This window comes from Protopterus annectens, chromosome 12.part0 (assembly GCF_019279795.1).
Source record: "Protopterus annectens isolate FY-2018-M chromosome 12.part0, PAN1.0, whole genome shotgun sequence".
Classification (NCBI taxonomy): domain Eukaryota; kingdom Metazoa; phylum Chordata; order Ceratodontiformes; family Protopteridae; genus Protopterus; species Protopterus annectens.
This window is the reverse complement of record NC_056746.1, coordinates 1,112,625,452-1,112,648,138: the sequence shown is the minus strand read 5'-3', so window position 1 is coordinate 1,112,648,138 and position 22,687 is coordinate 1,112,625,452.

Below are 22,687 nucleotides of genomic sequence, written 5' to 3'. Positions count from 1 at the left end.
GCACATTCCCCTATCTAAGCACGGATGATGTCAGCACCCTATAAGTACAGCAGGAGAAGGGAAACCTCTCAGTAATTCGAATAGTGCACTCTGCTAATGCATCTGACACGAGTGGTATGACTTAGATAGGTAGGGGTTTGAATCCTACAACTGCCCAGGGCGTGTGGAGGGGGGTTAGTGTGTGCACAAGTCTGTGTGAGGGAGATGTTCCTTTTGGCAACTGTGAAAGCACTCTACAGGATGCACATTCCCCTATCTAAGCACGGATGATGTCAGCACCCTATAAGTACAGCGGAGAAGGAAAACTTACCTGTAATTCGAATAGCGCACTCTGCTAATGTGTCTCTCTCGACTGTCATAACATAGTTAGTTAGGAGTTTGAAACCTGCAAATGGCCAGTGTGTGTGCTTGGGTGAGGGGAGTTTGTGTGTGTGCAATTCTGTATGAAAAGCATGTGTTTTTTTGCAATCAGGAGATAACACTACATGATGCACATTACCCTTTTCAAACACTGATGATGTCAGCACCCTATAAGTACAGCCAGAGAAGAAGCACCTCCTAATAATCCGAATAGTGCACTTTGCTAATGCGTTTCTCTCACGTGTCGTGATATAGTTAGGTAGGGGTATGAATCCTGCAAATGGCAAGTGTGTGTGGGGGTAGTAGGGTGTGTGTAATTGCAAGTGTGAGAGAACAGAGCCTTTTGGCAAATACTACAATACACCAGATGCTGCATATTCCCCCAGTAAACACAGGGGATGTCACCACACTGTCAGCACAGCCAAACAGGGCTTGTTGGCCAGTAATGCCAATAGTGCGCTCTGCTATTGGGTCTATTATCATTGTCAGAGTACAGATAGGTATGTTTTGGAAACCCACAACTGCCACGTGTGGTTGTGTCACACATTATGACTGTGTGTGGGTCTTTGTGCATAACAATGCATGCCATTGCCTAAACCAGCAATGGCAATGCACACATGAGGTATGTGTGTGACACATACACATAAATACCTGTGACCTGCAGTAGTTACCATGTCTGACACGTGCCTCAAGTGGATAAATGGTATTTGCAATGCATAACAATATGACTGTGTCTTACTGTGCAGGGGCCACACATGGTATGTGTCTATACAGTGTGGGTGTATATGGTAAAATACCTACAGCAGGGGATACACATCTGCTCTGGGCCATATAGTCTACATGTAGTTGATGTACAAGTGCTGCATGTTCCCACCTGTTGTGGGAGTGGTAACATGCTATTCCACTGCAATTCAGTGACCACATGCTGGGAACCCTTCAACTAGTGTGTTGTAGCTACAGTAATGCTCACGCACAATGTTTGGCTGGATGCAGTCCAGCCATATAAAGACAGTCCTTGAGACTGTCATATTGCCAGTGTTGTTATGGAGGATAGGTGGGTTTCCTGTGTATGGGAGGGTTGTGTGTGCCAGGCTATGAACCAGAATGCAGTCCGACACACTGTTAGCTGCACATGAATAGGCCCTGATGCTTTGTGCTGTGCCAACAACCTGGAGGTGTGTGTATCTGTGGTGCCTTGGGATACTACCCCCCATCCATGTGTGTGTTACATCTGTAGGGGATGACAGGCATGGTATGAGGTATAACCTGGCAGTGATGGGTTGCACCTGTGAGCCGTGAATCAGGACTCTGGTACTGCACAGAGATTGCAGTTCACTGTGCTGAGGACAGTGTCCAGTGTATGCATCTTGCGGTGTACACTGCTGGTGTTGTGTAGCATCACTGTTAGTGTCCTATCCTGTGTGATACCCGCGGAGGTGGCTATGTAATCCGTGTCCTGCAGCATAAGACAGTATGTGTGTATCAAGGGGCTTCGCCAATATACATTGGCCCATGGGTGTCACATGCATGCTGCCCCTCGCAAATCATTGTGGCTTCCCTAGCATGTAAGCACACGTTGACAGCCAGTGGATACCCTATGAATGACATTGGAGATTGAGCAGAATGTAGACATAGAACACCCTTCCTACATATAGTGGTAGCATACCTGGTGAGGGTATGATGGCAACCAAGATCAGGCTCATACTGGCCCGTGCCACATGCTGAGAGATCCCTTCTATGTTCCCTATCATGTAGTCCAGGGAGGTATGTCTCAGGTCATCCATAGTGGCATGGTCAATGACTGAGTCATATGTGTCCATGCCTCTGACTGACCTGTATGTATGTGTTTAGTGGTGGACCATAGTGCCCCACAGGCATATCACTGTGACCTTCACCATGTACAGCCTGTTGAGCGGGACCCCACTACAGTGGCCAAGAGAGGTACCTGACACATCTGTAGCAGGTGTGTTGTGTGTAGCCCTACAGACTGTGAGTGTGTGGCACACGGGATGTGTGTGCCATGTGTGGCATGTGCTCTGTTCCGATGTAACGTATGCCTGTGTGCCAGCTGCGGAGGTGTGTGATGCTCAGGCAGGATGCTATTCTGAGTCTCCAAGTATGCATACACACATGCTGCCATATACAGGGGTTTGTGGACAGCCACAGACTGCACCCGGCAGATCATACAGATCAGTGTCTGTGGGAACGCACACGGTTCCTGTGCCTGGCAGGGGTGCTACGGACCGTATCCGGTACTAAGCCAGACTGGGTACTGTCATCAGATGTGGGAGTGTGTTGGCTGGACACAGGTCCCTGTTGGGACTTTCCAGAGCCACGTGCACGTGGTCTCCTGGGGCGTTCCAATGACAGCACAGACCCAGCATTGCTAGGATGTACTGGCAGGATGACTGTGCGCAATGATGGGGTTGACAGCTATGTACTGTCAATTTGCTGACCAATGGCAGACCCTGACACACCTTCCTGTGCCATTACACAGATATGAAAGATCCGGAATAGACGACCAGGAAATAAACAGCTACTGCAAGAAGCAACGGTGGAACGTAGCTAGGAAAGCAGTAAACGGCTCCAAACTGAGACAAAATTGAACAGATTTTCGGAGCTAGTACACTGATGAATATAATGTTAACCAAAGCTGTTGCCAAACGTGACGTGTGTAAATCACCCACTTCGCTCCACTGGATACATTTCCAAAGGCTGAGTGCGCTTGTAAGGACAGTACATAACCAAATGCGATAAGCAAAAGAACAGATGAAAACAGATACTGTCACAGTCACATGAGTGTGAATATACGAATACCAAATCCCAAGACTTAAAAGCTGAAACCCTTTAATGAATAAATAACAAAATCCAGAAGCACTAGTTGAGCGCTTTCATCTGCACCATCGCAGACTTCCTCAGAACTAGTGCTTACAACAAAATCCATTAATTAAAAACACATTTTGGCGCCAACATTTGAATTTTCATTTAAAGAGACATACACTCCATATGTATCTGTGAACATTATACAGTTAAAAACATGGTAATAAATATATAATATATAGGAAATGTAAAAAACATAACTAAGACTTATTATAAAAAACTTTCATGATGAGAAATTATGAATCCAATATTAAAAAAGGTTTAATGCTAATGAAATCATTAATACCTGGACTTCTAGTTGAATCAGTCAAAATCTGCCATTTGCTCTCCTTACAGGCTAATCTGGTTTTCCAATCACCCCCAAATGGTATCTCTTTCTCCTCATCTATAATAAAGAATAAAAAAGTATGTTCTTCACCACATTTTTTAATATGTCTATATAGTGCATTTTTACTGTCCATTTTCTTAATTCTGTAATAATGTTCGTAAATTCGTTTCTTTAACTCCCTTTCTGTTTTGCCTATATAATAAGCCGAACATTGTTTACATTGAGCTAGATACACTATGTGTTTGGTGCAACAATTAGCACCTATGCTCCTTATCCTAGTGTGATTGATATCATCCAGAACAATATCACTATTGGTATTAATGTATTTACATTGGTTGCATCTTCCACACTTCCTAGTAAATACCTTTCCTTTATTTTGTTCATCCATTTTTGGCTTTGAAATTTCCAATAACTTTTTTATATTGGGACCTGTCTTGTACACAATCCTAGGTTTTTCTCCTAAGATCTTTTTATGACCATCTGTAATTGTTATTATGTCCCAATACTTGTTGAGAATGTCCTTAATCATTACACAATAAGGGGTGTAGGTCAAAACACATACCCTACCCATGTGTCCATTTTCAACATGTATGTTTCCTTTAGTTTCCCTAACATGACCTAATAAGGGTTTAAATTTTAATCCCCATTGGGATTTAACATATTCAATAGTATCCTTGATCATAACCGTAGGGTACCCCCTATTTTCAAATAATTTCGCAAGAAATTCCATTTCACCTTCCATACATTTTCTAGTTGATGACATTCTGGCACATCTAATGCATTGGCCCTTGATTATATTCTTAAAGATGTGTGGTGGATGTTCACTTCCAAAATATAGGTAATCATTGGAGAATGTACTTTTTCGGTGAATCTTGGAGGTAAAGCCATCATCTGTTAAACCTATGTAAACATCTAGATAGGCAAGACCCACATTGCTAAGATTGTGAGTGAACTTAAGAAAATTAGTCGTACCGTTGATATATTCAATAAAACGTACTATTTTATCCTCTGGTCCTTTCCATAAAATAAATATGTCATCCAAGAATCTCATGTAGAAGGTGATATAACTGGAAAATTCACAAGTGGTGATAAATTCATTCTCCCAATCAGACATCACAAGATTAGCAAAAATGGGGGCACAGGATGCCCCCATGGCAACACCCTTGGTCTGTCTGAAAAACTCACCCTCAAAGGTGAGATAATTGTGGTCCAAAACTAAGCCCATCATATCAACAATCAAGTTAATTTTATCCCAAGACATAAGCGAAAATTTTCTTAGACTATTTGCAAACCTTTCGAGTCCTTCATCCTTGGGTATACAAGAAAATAGGTCACATACATCAATAGTGATTAATGTGCATTGTTCAGTCCATATATCAGGAGTAAGCTTAGCCAAAAAATCCCATGAATCACTAATAATGAAAGGTATATTTGAATAAATGTGCTTGGTCCATCTATCAATGGTGACTCCTATATTGTAGGTCTTGGACTTTGACCCTGAAATAATGGGTCTGAAGGGTGGCTTGATCAGGGATTTGTGGATCTTAGGTATCCCTATTATTCGAGCCAATACTGGATAGTCAACTTTGAGGAACTTGAAAAGTTCATCAGTGATCCGATGATCAATCAAATATTCGTCCAAAGCTAGGTCGATATTCCGAAAACCTATATTGATTTGATTGATGGAAACTTTTTCATAGTTGCCCGATTGATTTAAGATATTCTGTATCTCAGTTATATAGGCCTTCTTAGAGTAAATGACTGCCCCCCCACCCTTGTCGGGTTTCATAATTCTCACTTCTTGATTATGCATGAACTCATTCAAAACAACTCTTTCTTGTTTAGTGATATTGTCATCTCGTAAAACTTTGTTATTCCGATATTCTCTAGTTATTTCTTGGTTCAAGTGATATAAATCATTGCATATCATCTGTTCAAACACGTGGACCTGTGGGTTGTACTGGGGTACAAACGTGCTTTTTCTTTTTAATTCTGAGGGAATATATGTAGATTCCTTTTCCTTATTATTGTCAAAAAGAAGAGCAAGATTGAGCCTCCGAGTAAACAGTTTAATTTCCTTGATATGATCAACTAAGTTGAATTTTTGAGAGGGTACAAATTTGGTACCTTTACAAAGAAGGGAACACAAGTCATCCTTAATAGTAGTATCTGTGTAATTGTATACATTAAAACCTTGAAAATTATGAATGCTAGGCTTGTTGGTCTCTGTGGTATGTCCTACATGTCCTATCATATTCCTGATACCATCCTGTGTATACATAAAATTGGAGTTACTGGAAACAGGAGAAGACCTAACCTCATGGGCCTCCGTGGGCAATACAGGAAAAGACAAAACTGGGTGAACCTCCCTGGATGAGATTAGTATTGATTGTGTTTCCTGATGCTCTCGAAGTGTGTTCTGCCATAATTCTGATGATGTCTTCCTCCCTGAAAATTCTCATGTCTATTCATTTCTCTCCTACCTCTTGGGTACGTGTGCCCTTCTTCTGATCTAAACCTCCTATCTTGTGGCCAGACGTATACCCTGCAGGTTTTATATACTTCAATATCTCGTTCTAGTTTTTTGTTTTTCCTACGAAAAATATTTTCTGCAGTAGTCTCAGCCATCTGAAATTGTTTATGATATAAATCATACCATTGTTCAAAAGAAGGATTGCGTAGAATTATTTCATTTACATTCTCTACTTCATCAATAAGAACATTTAATTTCTCATCATAGCATTTCAATAACAATTTCATATATGATGTTCCGAAATCATCAAATAAACTGTTAAAATCAGAAATAACACTCTCATTGTATTCAACTCCCATAGGTAGCTTAAAAAATCTAATACCTTTGGGAACTACCTTAGAGTTAATGCATTGTTTTAAATATGCTTTATCAACCTTAAGATTTTGTATTTGTATTAATAAATGACCCATCTTATATATACTATTTTTAATGGATGCATATCCATCACCATCACACTGTTTTTTGTTGATATTAAACACTTGATTAGAATGTGGTGAATTGAAAGCATATTCATTCTGAAGAAACTTATCAAAAGTTAGTTGATTACAATCTACATGTTTATCCTGCCCAACTTTCTTTTTTACCCCAGTGTGATCTTTAGATCGTAAAAGAAAATCACTAGGCACAGTACCTTTAGATTGTGTATTAGGCAAACAAGCCATTGCAGAATAAGTCCGTTTGGGCTGAACATGCTTAGGTTTGGCCCCTCTGTAGTCCGCTTCCACTCGATTGTGGAAAAAACTAAAATCGAAAGTAAAATCCTTTTCTAAAGTTGTCATATCACCAGTATCCTTGGCGACCATGTCGATGTTGCCATTTCTATGAAATGACCCAGGATTGCTGGCACAACCCTGTCCATTAGGGATTTCCTCGTTAGAATCAACAGTGAGTATCAAATCATTGCCAAAATTGTTCAAGACCCTTGGCGTGTCATTATGGGATGATGTCCTTTCGTGGTTGCGATTTCCTTGTGTAGATTTTAAAATAGACGTCACCAGCTCCGTTAGTTTGCTCACCTCCTGGTGTAACCCGGCTATTTCAGCCCTCAAAAGAAGAACTTCCTCGCTATCCAAGGCAGCCGACGCTCCTGCTGCTGCTTCTGCCATCGCTGTAACACCAACTGAACGAAAGATCCGGAATAGACGACCAGGAAATAAACAGCTACTGCAAGAAGCAACGGTGGAACGTAGCTAGGAAAGCAGTAAACGGCTCCAAACTGAGACAAAATTGAACAGATTTTCGGAGCTAGTACACTGATGAATATAATGTTAACCAAAGCTGTTGCCAAATGTGACGTGTGTAAATCACCCACTTCGCTCCACTGGATACATTTCCAAAGGCTGAATGCGCTTGTAAGGACAGTACATAACCAAATGCGATAAGCAAAAGAACAGATGAAAACTGATACTGTCACAGTCACATGAGTGTGAATATACGAATACCAAATCCCAAGACTTAAAAGCTGAAACCCTTTAATGAATAAATAACAAAATCCAGAAGCACTAGTTGAGCGCTTTCATCTGCACCATCGCAGACTTCCTCAGAACTAGTGCTTACAACAAAATCCATTAAATAAAAACACATTTTGGCGCCAACATTTGAATTTTCATTTAAAGAGACATACACTCCATATGTATCTGTGAACATTATAAAGTTAAAAACATGGTAATAAATATATAATATATAGGAAATGTAAAAAACATAACTAAGACTTATTATAAAAAACTTTCATGATGAGAAATTATGAATCCAATATTAAAAAAGGTTTAATGCTAATGAAATCATTAATACCTGGACTTCTAGTTGAATCAGTCAAAATCTGCCATTTGCTCTCCTTACAGGCTAATCTGGTTTTCCAATCACCCCCAAATGGTATCTCTTTCTCCTCATCTATAATAAAGAATAAAAAAGTATGTAAGCACACGTTGACAGCCAGTGGATACCCTATGAATGACATTGGAGATTGAGCAGAATGTAGACATAGAACACCCTTCCTACATATAGTGGTAGCATACCTGGTGAGGGTATGATGGCAACCAAGATCAGGCTCATACTGGCCGGTGCCACATGCTGAGAGATCCCTTCTATGTTCCCTATCATGTAGTCCAGGGAGGTATGTCTCAGGTCATCCATAGTGGCATGGTCAATGACTGAGTCATATGTGTCCATGCCTCTGACTGACAAGTATGTATGTGTTTAGTGGTGGACCATAGTGCCCCACAGGCATATCACTGTGACCTTCACCATGTACAGCCTGTTGAGCGGGACCCCACTACAGTGGCCAAGAGAGGTACCTGACACATCTGTCGCAGGTGTGTTGTGTGTAGCCCTACAGACTGTGAGTGTGTGGCACACGGGATGTGTGTGCCATGTGTGGCATGTGCTCTGTTCCGATGTAATGTATGCCTGTGTGCCAGCTGCGGAGGTGTGTGATGCTCAGGCAGGATGCTATTCTGAGTCTCCAAGTATGCATACACACATGCTGCCGTATACAGGGGTTTGTGGACAGCCACAGACTGCACCTGGCAGATCATACAGATCAGTGTCTGTGGGCACGCACACGGTTCCTGTGCCTGGCAGGGGTGCTACGGACCGTATCCGGTACTAAGCCAGACTGGGTACTGTCATCAGATGTGGGAGTGTGTTGGCTGGACACAGGTCCCTGTTGGGACTTTCCAGAGCCACGTGCACGTGGTCTCCTGGGGCGTTCCGATGACAGCACAGACCCAGCATTGCTAGGATGTACTGGCAGGATGACTGTGCGCAATGATGGGGTTGACAGCTATGTACTGTCAATTTGCTGACCAATGGCAGACCCTGACACACCTTCCTGTGCCATTACACAGATATCATCATTGCCAGTACCTGTGGCACCAGATTCAGGTTTTCTGCTGCAGGACACCACAGCAGCACCAGAACCTGTGGAAGGAAGACAGGAAACACAGTTTACAGAGTCCACACAATGTTACCAGTGATGCACTTATGCACACATGCACACATGCACACGTGGACACATGCACACATGCACACATGCACACATGGACACAGGCACACATGCACACATGCACACATGCACACAAGCACACATGCACACATGCACACTTGCACACATGCACACATGCACACATGGACACAGGCACACAGGCACACATGCACACATGCACACATGCACACGTGGATGCGTGCACACGTGGACATGTGTACACCCCGCAGTATACACACAGAGCACTACTGAGTTACACTAGTATTACTAGCACTATCAGGACTATTATAGGTATTGTTAAACACACTCACCAGCATGGATGGTCTGCCTTGCTGTAACACCGGAGCGACCTGCAGAAATGAGGAGATTAATGTCAATGGGCACAACTGTGCCATTGATACTGCATATGATACAGTGCAGTAGTACACCAGTTGCCTTTCACACGTCAGCTGCTGATATTGCCAATATCACACCTGCACAATTACATACTATGTTGACAGCTACATACCATGGACACACCTTACACATGCATAAACTAACAGTGTACAGAACAGTCAAGTGTACATATGGCATATTACCTGCATGCTCCATGTCGTGCTGCTGTATGGATCCAGCCTCCATCATGATGCAGGTGTATTGCTGTTGCTGTTCCGGGGCTGGAGATACAACACTTAGGAGTAGCCCCTCCAGTCTGGTGAGGGGGGGATGTGTAGCCACCCCACCTCCTGTGGCAACCTGTTGCCTGTGGATATCCGACGCACGCTGATGGACATTTCTGATTAAATCACTGCAATGATGTCGTACCTGCTCATATGTCCTATTATGCGTGCCAATGTCATTTACCCTACGGACAAGGTCTTGCCACAGTGCAACCCTCTCATGCTGATTCTGGCTGGTGCGGGAAAACAGTATGTCATAATCCCGCAATAGGCTCTGGTGTATCTCCTCATCTTCTGCTGCAGAGTAGGTGGGATTACACTGATGCACAATCTCCCTGGAAGAGAACACAAACAGGATATCAGCAGACTATGTCAGCAATATATGGCACACATACTATACATGATACTCAACTGTAGTGATATACTACTACTCCCATATGTAGCATGTGTGTGTCTCTTGGTGGATACACAAGTACATGGCCAGATATCAGTGCTCAGCCAACACCTGTGCAACAATACCTGCCACATTCCATACAACAAAGTAGCATGCCCCATCGGTCAGCACACTGTGACAGGTCCAATGCACAACCTCACTCTGGGGGTTCATACCAAGGTAGTGTATGTGGAACACCATCCACTAGTGTGATCTGGACACAAGTTACTCGGCCTGGATATACATATCCCACCACCACCACCACCAGCATCGTAGACTTCTGTGATATGTATGTGATTAGACAGTTATTCACTTGTTAGGACTGAGATGGTATCCATGCAGCCCACTGGGCCAGTGGAAGCCACAACCCACACTGCTGACCCCTTTGTGAATGCTTCCCACGGACATCCCAAAGATTGCATGGAACATGCACACACATCTCTAACCCAGACCCTATGCACAAAGGTTAGGCATCCTGTCCGGTGGACCCCAGCCAAAGGCAGATTGTATAACAATAGAAAGAGGCTACTGCAAGACAGAGCAGATTCACATTAAGGGAAGGCATCTGTGGTCAGCACTGGTAATAAGCTACTGTCTCTCATAACAACATCCACGGCCTACTCTGGGAGGGAAATGGCCACGAACACTATAGATAACCACAAGGCCTTCTTCAGTTATGTTACACATATGGACCAAATGCCTCAGATATTCTCTGAGTTAATCCACACCTACTTAACATTCACCGAACACACAGATATTGGCAACATTCTTGCAGACAGGTTCGGTGCACGTATCCCCCCCTCCTTCTCCCCCACAAGTAGATATACTTATCACAGCTGAATGTAACCTCCCTATAATCTCACATGTCCAGGTGAGGGCCGCCCTCAGCAAAGCAGAACACACAGCATCAATGTGACCTGATGGTATCCCTGGATGTGTGCTACGTGAACTCCAAGAGGACATACAACCGCATATAAGACTGATATTTAACCTTGGCCCTACTACAGGATATGTACCTGAACACTGGCATACAGCAACAGTGGTCCCACTCCACTAAGGAGGCACCTCTACTGACCCTGGGAACTACCGCACCATAAGCTTAACCAGCCTGGTCTGCTAAGCTATGGAATTATTCGGTATGGGATGCATATACAGCGATATTAGGTACCTGCAGACATTTGTCCCAGCCAGTTTGCCTTTGTGATGGGCTGATCCTGCCTTTTGAACCTGGTTGACCTTTCAAAACAGTCACTACAGCCATTGATGAGGGCAAAGCAATCCATACAGCCTACCTGGACTTGCCTAAGGCCTTCAACACAGTACTCCACTCAGGCATCATAGACAAGCTCATTAGCTTACATGTTACTACATATGTCACATGATGGGTTGCACACTGGTTGACATACAGAATCCATAATATCGATATTTTAGGAGCCATGTCAGACTCAATGCCAGTCACATGTGGTATCCCACAGGCCTTTGTCCTAGGACCCCTCTTGTTTGGCATTTATTTCTCAGATGTAAAAGCGAACCTGTGTGGGTTGTGGATGACAAAGTTCCCAGATGACTGCTAACTAAGCGCCATAGTCCTTACACCAGCTGACACACACATCCTACAGACAGGCCTCACTGCAACAGAAAACTGCTGCCAGGATCATGGCCTAACACTGACTGACATGTAATATATAGTCATCCCTTTTTGGTGGAACTACGTGCACACAACATATCACATGGACATACCTATAGATACAGTCCTATGACACATATGGAGGGTTCACAGTATGCAGACTATTAACCTGCTACTTTACATTACCTGTGTTTTTCACAGCTGGTTGCGTTACCACTACTACTGCTTCCTGCTGCTGCTGGCATGGCTTGCTACTGTCACTGCTGACAGCTTAGACTCAGTGTGTGTACCGTGTGTTGTTGTTTGTGTTTTTTTTTTCTCTCTGTCTCTGTCTCTGTCTGTCTCTCTCTCTCATTCTCTCTCTCTCTCTGTCTGCCTCTAGACAGTGCAATGAACGTATTGCATGTGTGGAGTGTGAGTACAGGATGCTTTTGTAGGTATCTGCATAAGTCCATGTGATGGCCTCTGTACCAATTGTAAGCCAGCATTTGCTAATTGCATGCAGCCAGTTGTGTACTGATTGCAGTTCTCATTGTGATTCCAGGACAGTGCTATAAAAAGGTATGTGAGATAGGCATAACCCTTTCAGAGTTTACGGGCAGGGACCATGCTGGTATGCTGTGGACACTGTTCTGTGAGTGTAGAGGTTAGTATCTCTCTCATATTTCTGGCTATGTTGTAGATTAACATTTCTCCATTCATTTCTCCAGTTTCCTGTACTAAGTGTGTATGTACACTGACACCTAAGACTACTACTACTGTTAATGTGTGTGTGTGTGTGTGCTTTCCTCTGGGACATGTGGTGTAACTGGTATATAGCAGTGGCTCTTGCACTTTGTTGCTATGGCTTCAATATTTGCCATTTACATTCACTGCTTGTATGCCTGCTAGGTGTCTTGACAGTAGTGTGTTGCTGTGGCTTTCCTATTTTCCATGTACATTCACACCTTGGAATGCTTGCTACATCTGCTAGGGTGTTACTGCATGCAGTGTGGTCTGGCCATGGTGTGGGCATTGACATCTATTAGGGTATTTGAGTATGCTGCTGAGCAGGCCCCAGAGACTCTCATTTGCATCTTTTATCTGCCTCATGGAATGGTACATATCAGTGGGGTACACCCGTTAAATTGCCTAGTATTCTGCAGTTGTGACTGTGGGTTAGCATGAGCATATGTGTGTACTGATTGCAGTTCTCACTGTGATTTCAGGACAGTGCTATAAAAGGGTATGTGAGATAGGCGTTGACCTTTCAGATTGTAAGGGTGGGGACCATGCTGGTATGCTGTGGACACTGTTCTGTGAGTGTAAAGGTTAGTATCTCTCTCATGATTCAGGCTGTGTTGTAGATTCACATTTCTCCATTCCTCTCTCCTGTTTCCTGTAGTAAATGTGTATGCACACTGACACCTACAACTATATATATATATATATATATATATATATATATATATATATATATATATATATATATATATATATCTATGTAAATATACATACATTTATATATGTACATTAACTGACATTATTACCTACTAGCTACCAACTAGCATGGCTGTTTCTGTTCACACACTACTATTATGGAAATCCACTAGTTTTGACAGTAATTCTAAATGACATGCTTTGTGTACTACACATCCTATATTCCCTTTACATTCATTCCTACTATTACATGATATATTTATTTTAGCACAATGATTTTGTATAAGAGTCATGGCTTAGTGGTAGGTCATGCAGACTACTGTTTCCTGGGTTCGGGACTGACAGTGGGATTTTATTTGCTTTTGAACTGACTACAGGACCTGTCAATCAGAGTGACTAAGGCACTTTTAAGCAGTTGTAACCGGGTTAGCGCTGGTTTGCACGGAGCTCACGCATGCGCACTGGCGTTTAGCTTTGCGCACACACACGCACACCTGCTTACAACCGCTTAACATTGCTTACTCTGGCGCACACCTGCGCTATTTTCTTTGAAAGAAATGAAAATGGGGAGACAGGAAAGTGGTGAAAAAGGGGTCACAGAGAGGGTAAGACAGTAGGGAAACAACCTTGGGATTTGCAGGAGGGATGTAGGTAAGGCCCATAGCTGCCCATTTCTTCATCAGCAACAGCTGTGCATATGTATCTAATTTGGTGTGACATTTGAAACCTTCCACCACTGAGAGAGGTGTCAGGACAACAATAATACTTGTTGTACAGTCAATTGTAATTGATAGTTTCCATGTCCAGCAGACATGTGTGTGGAATGGGCAGCTATGTATGGGGTGTAATTTTTTTATGGGTACAGAGTGCCCTTTTTTTTTTTTTTTCAGGTGAGAGTGGTATGTCAGGTGAAGCAAGTCGGTATAGCTGGGGAGGTAGGTTGGGTAGGTCAACAGACAAGACAAACAAGACGCATACAGGGGTGGTGTATGACACGTGTGGGGGGGGTTACACAATTGACAGGGACGGATGTTTGGATATCCAGAGCCCATGAGCCCACAGATGGCAACAGTGGAACTGATATCGCCACCCATGGGCAGTTGCCACTGTTCCTTCACTGCCGAGGATGGGGCTGTGCTGGGGGCTGTGTAGGCCGGGAACAGTCATGCCCGTAAGTTGTGCCACCTGTGCCTCAAGCTGGCATAGGGGCCCAAGAACAGAGTCCCAGATCTCCCTACGCACCACAGTCCAGACGCTACGGAGGGTGAGTGGTGGTTCTCCTCCGGCCACGCTTGCAGAGGGGGCATGGGCCCCACCCCCTGCAGCGCTTCCACCCACAGGTGGCACAGGGCCACCGGAGGAGGGTCCAGACTGGGCACTAGTGCCAGGTGCACTCGCCAGCTGAGGTGGGAGAGGTGGGTCCTCTGGAACCCGCCTTCCCTGTCGTCCTATGTTTTGCATTATGTCATGACAGTTTGGGTTAGTAGCATATAATACCATTCGCAATTAGTTTTAACAGCATGCATTAGTATTCCCATTAACCAAACACCCAGATATTCACACCATTGAACAGCGAGCATAACACATGCATAATTTGAACAGCAATACACAGTCCAACAACATGCAGGGTTGATTGATGGCAACAGGCCATCAGGTTTGGATGTATGAACAGGGCAGATGCATCAACGGACATGCAAATATTTATGACCCAACAGGACAAATGTCCAGGGGTGTTGATTATGATTGCACATACCATTTTCACGTGGAATGGGTTATATGTGGTTATAGGGTGGGGTGAAGAAAATAATATTAACACCTTCGAATACCAATACATATGCTGTACATTTCTAATAGCTGCACATATATACACACTACTGTCCTAACTACAATTTCCTATATGATAACTACTTCAATTTGGTGATAGCACTGTTACTGCTACATCAATATACATTTTATTGTTCTTCATACACATTTATATCTGGCTTTGTTCAGCTACATCATCCTGCTACATTTGCTTTATATAGCTATAGACAACTGTGGATGTTTGGTATGTCAGACAATCATACTATCTGCATATTGCAGACTGAGAGCAACATATCCAGATTTTGGGATGCACATTCCAGCTGCAGCAACACTTTGAACAGATTTCGCTGTTTGGTTTTGCTTCTCACATTCATTTCATTCTGTACTGACTGCAGTATACTTTATTCAGGGGTTATTACTACTTTATTGGTGGATTCATAACTCTTTCTCACAATCTCTCACTTGTTTTCATTTTACTATTCAGGATGGTACTTACTTCTAAGCTTTATTGACATGTTTTACCTGTAGTTATTACAATCCTTTCCAGCAGTCTCACTTCTGTCATGTTTCAGTATTTCAACAGGGGTATATTTCACACATGTGATTTGCTCATCTTCTGCAGCTGTACTTTTCAGCCTGCTGCAGGTTGTGTACTATTATATTACAGGTGGGGCATCTTTATTTCAGACTTTATTTCAGACATTTTCATTTTTTTGTTTGGATTACAGACTGCAACACACTTTTGTAATCAAGCAATACTTGCAAACACTCTTACACTGTTACTTGCAGATTCTATTACTTAGTGTCTACACTGCACTCTTTTGCTAACTGTCATACTTTTATATTTCTTTACAGTTACTGGGAGAGGATTACTGACCTGCCTGGTGGTGCAACCGCACCAGCCAATCGTCATAGGCTCTGTGGTTCGCAGAATGGACACCTGCAGCTGTAATATAAATGAAGTAATATTGGAATACACATCTCCATAATATCAGCTAGTTTAATGTCTTACATACATAATTAAATGTAACTTACTCAGTAGTGGGGCGTTGGGCATTTGCCGGGCCTCCTGGATCCAAAGGTTCAATTGGTCCTGCTTTCATCTCTTCAGGTCCGCATGGTGGTGACGAACCTGCTCACCAGTCCTTGGAATTGCTGTGGCACTGGTGAGATCATGAGCCAACCGGTCCCACGCCTCAGCCCTATATGCTCCCCACAGGACCTGGCCCTGCATGAGTTGGGCCTCATGATTGTGGACTAGGAGCAAGACCATGTATCTGGACTCCTCAATGCCCCACCTCTGTGCTTGAAAGCAACTACCCTCACCTAGTCCTGACATTCTGGCTGCAAGTTAGTTCTACAATCGTTTATGCTGTGTATTCCCGCCTATGGTGCTTATATATGCCATTTTTCCTGCACATATCTGTGATTGACCATTTTGGAATTGTATCAACTTCACAAAACCTGCTTTGTCATGCTCCACTTTGTATTCATTCCTATATATTTGCTATTACTGCATTCATAGGTACTGCTGTCGTGGCTTACTGGTTCCGTACCTTGACTATGGTGTGAAGTATCCTGGGTTCAAACCTGACCACTGCTTTTTATTTTTTATGACTGTCTAGACAGGCTGAGGGGTGTGTCTGTGTAAAGGCAGTTTTGATACGGCTTGCTAAACGTTGCCCGTCGGTTAGCTTGTGGCACTGTGCGCAGCTTCGCGCAAACGGGGTATGCTGGTTTACGCTTCATTTGGCTGTTAGCACGCATATTACGCTCAGCTCAGCTAGGGGCACACAGTTTCAGCATGTTAAACCACTGCTCACCTATGGGCACTCATTTTACACCTGTTAAACCACTGCTCACCTACGGGCAGATGCTCTCATCTTGTTAAACTGTAGCTCAGCTATAGGCACATCTCGCATTTTTTATTGTTTTGTTATCTCACATTTCTTCAAAATAAATGGACTATTTCATTACATTTTACATAAACTATGATTTTATATGGGTTCATGTTTGTCAGGGACTTGTTTCGTGCTTATTTTCCTAAAAATAAAAATTGGTGTTGTGGGGGCTCGAACCATGAATGCCTTTCCTTCAGCCGACATCTCTACAGCTATGCTATTGCTTCTTGGCTTACTTTGCATATTTAGTTCTTATATGCTTTTCCACTGACTGCTAACTGTGGCTAAGCTACGGGCATGCCCGCGCAAACGAGCGCACTCATGGGCAAACATCTTTACGATTTAAAAAAAAAAATATAACATGTTCATTTATATATTTTGTGTTCATAGTCTGTGGGGGCGTGTGTTGTGTGTTGTTTATTCACATTTCCATGGCCTCTGTTGTGGGTGTTTACTTTGGGCAATTTTACTCTTCTGAGGGCATGTCCGCTTGCAGGGCTCGGCCTACGGACACGCCCCCTACTGTCTTCCACGGACAGTGTTAGCCTTCGGTGTGATTCTGCATGCCCTCATGCATATGCATGACATGCTGATGTCACACACCATTTAACTGCAGCCTCCGTGTAAGCCATGTATCTCTTACACGGAGGCTTCATGAATCCTGCCCGAAGACTTTTTATATGGAAAGAGCAACCCCATCACCATGCAGAGCAGTTTTGTCTCTTACTGACTCAACTAAAATAACAAAATCTGAGATAAAGAACCCTTGAGGCAGCTGCCCATGTGACCTTTCAGTTTTGAACATATAAGCTGTGAAGAATCAGTCAACAACAGATTATATGGCACCATTGAGACTGGTCTATTGAAGAAGCAAATAAGTAAAATGGAAAGACTGAATGTGGGAAAGGTGATGGGAGCAAAGTGACCCATGATATTTAAAGAAGTTAGAACAGTGATGATATCCATATTTACAGGCATCTTTCATAAATCCTTAGAAATGCATAAAGTGTATAAGGAGGCTGGTGTAATATATATATATATATATATATATATATATATATATATAGATATATGGGTTTACTGCTTTACATCAAAAATACACTTCTTCAGAATAAAGCAGTAGACTCTACACTTCAGAGAAAGTCCACTTAAACAAAAGTGCACTTTCGCTGAAGTCTAGTTCCCAGGCTACACACAAAATACCCGACTAAAACATGTTTTTCCAAGGGGGGGGGGCAAGCTCCCCTGCACCCCCCTACTTAAATATACCAACTCCGAGATCACACTGCAGCGGGGAAATTAGGGAATATTCCCATTCCTCGCTGTAGTGTGACTGCCGAAGTCAATGGTCAAAGCTTCAGTACTTCGAACAAGTGGACTTGGTTAAGTGGGTTTCGAAGTAGTGAAACTTCAAACATATTGACGGATCCCATATATATATATATATATATATATATATATATATATATATATATATATATATATAAAATAAATAATACCACTGTAAGTTAAATGACTATGGAGAGCTTATTTATGGGACAGATGATACCGAACACTTTAATATGGCAGACAGGATAGTGACAAAGGGCATTAAATACAATAATTCTTCTATATTTATAAAGAGAATTCCTGCTTCATATACTGACAGAATTATTTAACCCTCTGTGGAAGCATTGGATGAGGAACAGGAAATGGATATAATCTATTTTGATTTACAATTAGGTGTCTACACCTGAGTAATCTTTATAAGCTAGAAAATGATTGTATAAATCTAAGGTGTCGCTCTCCTACTTTGGACACAATAGAAGAGTCTTCGTAGGTTCTGTTTAAGCAACTTTATTTTATACAAACACATCATCATAGAGGTTTACTGACTTTAACTTATGTAACTTCTATACAAACTAACTGCTGTAATCATACATGCTTACTCTCTGACTGCACTCTCAAAATGGCACTAGGAATGGCACGTGCTTGACATTTATATGTGCACGCTCAGTCTTTGACGTACTTCTTAAAGACACAGCACACAGCGCGTGCACTCTGATCTACATAAGGTAAACTAAAAGCTCACTCACTTTGGCAAGACTGACTGTGAAAGCCAGAGAAATGTGCTCAGAGTAGAGACGGGCGCAAATAAAACTTCTTTTGGGCTGGGTGTAGTGGCCATTGTTATTAAATTAAGTGAATGATAACCCACTGTGATGATAAGATACTCAAACATTAAATACAGTTTTCTATTGAGGGTTTTCACCCTGACCAGCCAAATATTCAATGTAATCAACTATGACATCATCCTAGAGAAATACACCTTTTGTAGCAATCAGAGTTCTATCTCATTTTGGTAAACTATAGAACATCTAATCCACTATTTGGCAATTCAGGCTTCTTGAAATGCTTGACAGACTGAATTCTTCTAATTGTGACAATTCCTCACATAGATCTGTTCTGAGATTAATTCAATACTTTTTCACTCATTGATAATTTACATTGTGGAAGACCTATTTTGTCATAAAAAATATTCATAATTTATATTAAAATTTAAAAATAATTGACAGATAAGACATCTGTTTGTTTCTTCTGAAACATTTGTAGAAAATAGCTACTTGAATTAAATGAAAAATGGTTGCAATTAAATTCATTAGCATCTTGGTAACCTAATGTATTAGGAATTTCTTAAAATTGTTCACTCGCTACCGGTAACTAAATTGCATGCACACATATATTACTTTGAAAAGCCAGTCATTTATGATAAAACACTCCTTTATGCATGTTACTTTTTAGGAATTCCTTAGAGGCTTTTACATTTCCATAGCCTAAGAATCCCTGTCCTAAGCAAATTTTTGTGATTCATTCTCTCCACTTTGATAGTGGAAATATCTTTAATTCTTCATAAGGGATAATGCACTGTCCTTATGACTGAATAAATGATGACTGAGCATCCCCCCAGACAGAAATAGCCATGCTTTACTAAAGTACTAAACCCATGGTTATGGTCCATTCACTACTGTTTAATTTAGACTGGGACTCACATATTTCATTTATAATGCTGGCCCTATTATACAACACATTCTTCTTATCTTCATATATTACAGGTAAAGTAGTTTTTACACAGTAGAGACACTTTGTCCTCTGGTACAGTTCTTCAGAAGCTATTTCAACTTCTTCAGTAACATATGCAATAAGAATTTCTCATATTCTGACACAGAGGTCATAGTTAAACCACTGTCTTAAAAGTCATTTCTGTAGAGATTCATATAATTTAGCATTCAGAATGATTTAGAGTATACATATCTGAATTTAGAGTTCAAAGTGGAATAAAACACAAAATGCTGAGTGAGAGCAATTTTCCTTACTAAGATCTGTGTTGAATGGAATGCATTTTCATACTCTGCCTCAGAGTCATTTGAACCCCTGCCATAGAAATAACAGGCTTCCACATAAGGCTATAAGATCCATTTGATGATGTGAGTGAGAACATTTGTCTGACCTTTTGTTATTTCCCATATGCACCATTTTACATATAAATTCAATTTAATGTAATTGGTATTTAACTTCTTTTCACCATTTTTTACATTTCCAAGTTAATACCGTCTATGTTAGTGTTGCTGAAACAATTACATTTCAGCCTTTGTGTCATTTGTGTACATAACAATATACTTGTTTTTTAGGAGACGCACTGACATTCTGTTAGCAGTGCACTCTCATTTGGGTAACAATGCACTCACATTTGTGTAACAATACACTCACATTTGGGTAACAATGCACTCACATTTGAGTAACAATGCACTCTCATTTGAGTAACAATGCACTCACACCAGTGCACTCACATTTGGGTAACAGTCCACTCACATTTGGGTAACAGCGCACTCACATTTGGGCAACAATGTCCTCTCATTCTGGTAACAATGCACTCACATTTGGGTAACAATGCACTCTCATTCAGGTAACAATGTACTCTGCTGCAGCCTTATCTAGCTATAAGGTGTCTTTGCTTCTAGATTAATTTATGTTGCTTTTTTAATGCCTGCTCAAGTGACAAATCTACCTTAGAAAGTGAATTTTCGTACATTTTCACAATATACGTCACAGACAGACACTATCTTTCCGTATCTCTGCTCAGCTTCCTGAAGGAGACAGTGATTAACTATCTAGTCTATGTAGTTTTTCCATATATTTCAGAATATTTTTGTGTTTTATTCCTTTAATGGAACAAAGTATTCAGAAATTAATATCTTTGAATGATTTTTGCATGTAATTTGACTGGTGCTGTCAAAATGCCATTTATACATGTTGTTGTACTTTTACTTTAAAGTAATGCTGGCACTATTTTGCAATTTGGAATATTATTATAGATGTAATTTACTTATATATTGTCAGAAGACATTGTCTAATCTTCCTTAGCGTCAAAATCATTAATATGCTCAACAAGCTCATCCAGTTTAAAACTGCATCAACATTCAATGTAGGTGTTTTGTGTTAAAATAAATTATTAAATAAGCATTTCCATACTGTGTGATATAAAATCTTTCTTTTTCTCTGACACACACACACACACACACACACACACACACACACACACACACACACACACACACACACACACACATATACACGCGCACGCACACACACACAAAATGTTTTGATTCAAAACACTAATTACCTCGTTTTGTTATTCAGCGATAAATAAATTACTTGTAAAGCTTTCACAGCTTTATCTGTGCTAATATGAAAAAATTACTTAATTTTCTGTTTCATAAAACTTCAGTATGTTCATTTGTTTCAGCATACTGTCCCCTTTTTTAATGTTGAAGGTCACTGTATATTGAGTTGTGATGTTTGCCTATTAGTTAATATCTTTGATGGTCATCTTTTATTATTATTGCCTTGGTTCAGGCACACTCCTGTTTAGTGATCATACTGTATTATGTTTAACACTAGATGTCTGTGCTGCAGAACTCCATTGCATTTCTAGTTTTATAATGCATATGCTTTTGGCAGCCATGCTGTTAAGCACAATCATTTATAGCCCCTTTTCTGTCAGTCTGTTACTCCCACTTCCACGTATCCTACTGTGTTTGCCAATGTGCTGTTTTGTGGTCTTCTCTTGTGCCATTAATTCTTTTTCAGCCATTTAGACCCAATTCTGCTACTTTCTGCAAACAGGACGGTGACAATGAATGTTTGCAGTGTGGTTTATTCTTGTGTTTATTACGCTTTACTGCCTCAAATTAACAATGCTTTCTTTGCTATAATACAATATTCATTGCCAACACATTTTACCTGATTACTGTACTGCACTATATTCTACTGAATGTGATCCTAATTTATTACTGTGTAACATTATATTTTATTGCCTGGTACACCTTGTTTGTTATAAAATTATGTATTCTACTCCTTATGAATTGTCAATGCCTATCGTACTGAATGACTTGCTGCCATCCATATTTTCTACTCCCTAGGCACCCTCTGTAGTCCAAGACACTAGAAAACCTATTTAATATGTACACCTTCTGTGTACATGTGATATAATATTGTCATCTATTGTCACATCTCGTTTGTATTGCTTGCTATAAAACAATGTATTTTATGACATGTACTTTGCAAACAGCTAATGAAATGAACGACACTTTTTGACTGTTACTGCTTACAGTTTACTGTATAACATGATTCTACAGCAGACATCCTTTGGAATCCTGATGCAGGGCAATGACTTAAAAGAACATAAGTATCACATAGTAATGTCTTTCATATATAATGGCTG